The sequence below is a fragment of the Amphimedon queenslandica genome, unplaced genomic scaffold (assembly GCF_000090795.2).
Source record: "Amphimedon queenslandica unplaced genomic scaffold, v1.1 AMPQUscaffold_11536, whole genome shotgun sequence".
NCBI lineage: Eukaryota > Metazoa > Porifera > Demospongiae > Haplosclerida > Niphatidae > Amphimedon > Amphimedon queenslandica.
In genome coordinates, this window is record NW_003548222.1 from 1 (window position 1) to 2,936 (window position 2,936).

The 2,936-nt window shown below is 36.8% G+C and overlaps 1 protein-coding gene across 1 annotated transcript in view; it reads left to right on the forward strand.

Moving 5' to 3' along the window:
- The first annotated feature begins 792 nt into the window (after positions 1-792).
- LOC109589216 (uncharacterized) overlaps positions 793-2,936 on the forward strand; it is a 5,765-nt gene continuing 3,621 nt past the window's right edge. Inside the window, exon 1 of the mRNA XM_020005324.1 lies at positions 793-808. The gene's annotated coding sequence lies outside the window, so the exon portion shown is untranslated. The remainder of the gene's footprint in view (positions 809-2,936) is intronic.

Below are 2,936 nucleotides of genomic sequence, written 5' to 3' on the forward strand. Positions count from 1 at the left end.
ATCTAAATCTAAACCACTACATGTGCATGTAATTCATTTAACTAGTTAATGTCTAGTTGTGTGATTGTTCTTGTCTTCATCTACCAACAAATGGTTTGTGTTCATAATGAGTGTCCATTAGGAGAGTAGGGCCAATTGAAGATGAAGGCAGGTGTAAGGGATGCTGTTTGTACTAGACTACCAAAACCAGCCCCTCCCTTCAGTCCCTTGTCATTCTGGCCACGCGAGACTATTGTCAATTTGTCATTCTTTTGCAAAATTTGCATCCGGTTAGCTTGTTCTTTGATCAATGGCAACTAAAACCAGTTCTTGTTCCTCTTCTCTGAGTCTCTTCTCTTCTCCTTTGACTATTGGTAATGTTCATTAACTATCTATGTATCATTGAATTATTTTGAATATGATTTTAGAGCAACTTATGAACGTACTTATTCTGCTGAAGAGTTGTGGTTTCCCTCAAACAAGATGGAGGGCACTAGGACTGAAACTAGGACTACACAAGAGCACGCTGGACGCCATTGAAAGGAATCATCCTGATTATGTATCTGGTTGCTTGACAGAGTGTCTCTCCAAGTGGTTGTCCAGAGCTGATAATGTTGACAGTAAAGGAGGAGCTACCTTTGACTCACTGTCAGATGCTCTTAAATCTATGAATGAGAATGCTGCAGCTGACAAGTTAGATCAAGAGAGTAAGTTAATATCACTGATTGTATTAGTATTGATTGTGTGTGTGTGTATTCTATAGAACGTAATGCTATGATCAGTGGTAATGATATCAAAGGAACCAATGATGTACACAGTACTGCTACTGGTGAGTGTTACATTACTGGACTAAAGTACCTATAGATTACAAAAATTAATATTTTCAGAAGTGTAAGTAGCATGATTATTAAAATAATTGCTACAGAATTTCTTGCATAGTAAACTGAACACAACTTTTACAGAAGTGATAACAGATTAAAAGCATGCACTTATTCATATCTTTCCTGTGAATGACGTTTCCAATTTATAATGATATTCATTGGGATACCATAAATAGAAAAATTTTTAGGCTGCCATTGTGTAGGTATTACTGCACTGTTTCCAATGGAGCTTAATACACTTTCTGCCGTTTTGTAAGAAGAACAAGCAGTTATAGCCTCAAAAGTAAAAAAATTGCAACCTTTATCTTTCTTTTCAGTAGTCTGCAACTGTTTAGAGCCACTGGAGTGATGTGGAGAAGTAGAATTGACAGTTTTTAGCCTGTCGGTCCATTGTAGCTAAATGATAGTATATACCTCCACAATGGCAGCCGGAAAAATTTTCCATTTACAGTATCCCAATGAATATCATTATAAATCAGCAATGTCATTCACAGGAAAGATATGAATATATAAACAGCTACTGATTACATAACAGAACATAAACATTAATTAACACATAGTTACATATTGTTACATCATCACTGCATATAGACCTCTAGATCTGTGAATGACAAAGCGCATGAATATTATTATTTTGAGATACGGTATCCGCCTAGATGCAATAATTGGCCACCATTTTGGATGGCAAGATTCAATGAAGAAGGAATGGAGTAAACTATAGAAGAGCTTGTTTCACTGGTCTGGGATTCTTTAAGCTACAAAAGTTGGTTGGAAGAAAGAATGAGTGCTACCAAGCATCTCATAAAACAGATTTGGTGCAATGTGCAGCAGATTCTTTACTGTAGCTTGCTTTCTGCTTTTGCTCATTGGTTCACCATAGAAAGTTGCCGTCCATGGAACTTAATTCTTTCTTGACTGCACCCATTAACGTATTTACTCTAGTGACATAATTCATTCTCAGCCTAGAGGTCTATAATAATAACAGAAAACTAAAGTGTTAGGCTTAGCTAGCCCAAACCAGTGTATTAATGTAGAACAAAAGTGACAGACTGGGCAAGTGTGAAAAGTATGATGGGACTCTGGAGTCCCTCCAAAAATTGGTAAAATGTGTTCATAAATTCCTATTAGCATCTTAAGATTTGTCACTTATTTATACACTATTTATATACTTATTGCACTTTTAAAAAAAACAGCATCATGGGCAGCTTTTGATGTGGCCACTATCTATCAAAAACATACTACACAACTGAAGTGTGCTCCTGAGGCCAAGGGATTATAGTAATAGCTAGCTTCCTAGCTGCAGTTACGCTTGCTCTTGCATGCTTGCAGAAGTGGCAAGCTATGCTCCAGGCTCCAGCAACTCCCAGCTTGGAGGCATGGCATTAATTATCAATAATAACCATGTGAGGAAGAGCTTCAGATTTCTTCTCTTCTTCTAAGGGCTATAAGATGTTGTAATGGCACAAATACTGTTGCATAGATAGATTAAGTGACTTAATGGAGTTTAGGATCTTTAAACATGTGAACTATCATCTGCTACAGCAGTTCACTCGGGATAAAATTTGAATAGTTAACTCACGAACAAGAAAAATTTAAGCATAGGCAGCTACAGGGTCGGGCATAGTTGGGCAATGCCCAACTAAAAATTTTGACCAGAAATAAGAATTTAATTAATGACATCATTTTCAGTCATGAAAAATTATCATGGCTAGCAAGAGATGGTCCTTTCTACTTTCCTTTGTCAAAAAGCATTCAGGACCAGCACTTTACAGGTTGAATAGAGGATATGCATGCTAAGTACATGTATCTTTATTGCAAAACAAATATATTCATTGCATACTGCATGTATACTTTCAAGAAAAAAAATTAATTTATTGGACGTCAGTTTTCCATTGGCAAGAATGGAGAAACGATAGAAAAAGGCCTGGTACCAGGAAACCGCTCTGTATTTCTTAATAGCAATCTTTCAGGTGACTACTAGACCCCATTAGATCCTTAGGATGCTTTCTAAGCTTCCGAAAAAGGCCTCAAGAAGGTAGCAAGACAAGAAAATGTGTTTTCCCCCATTGAACTCTT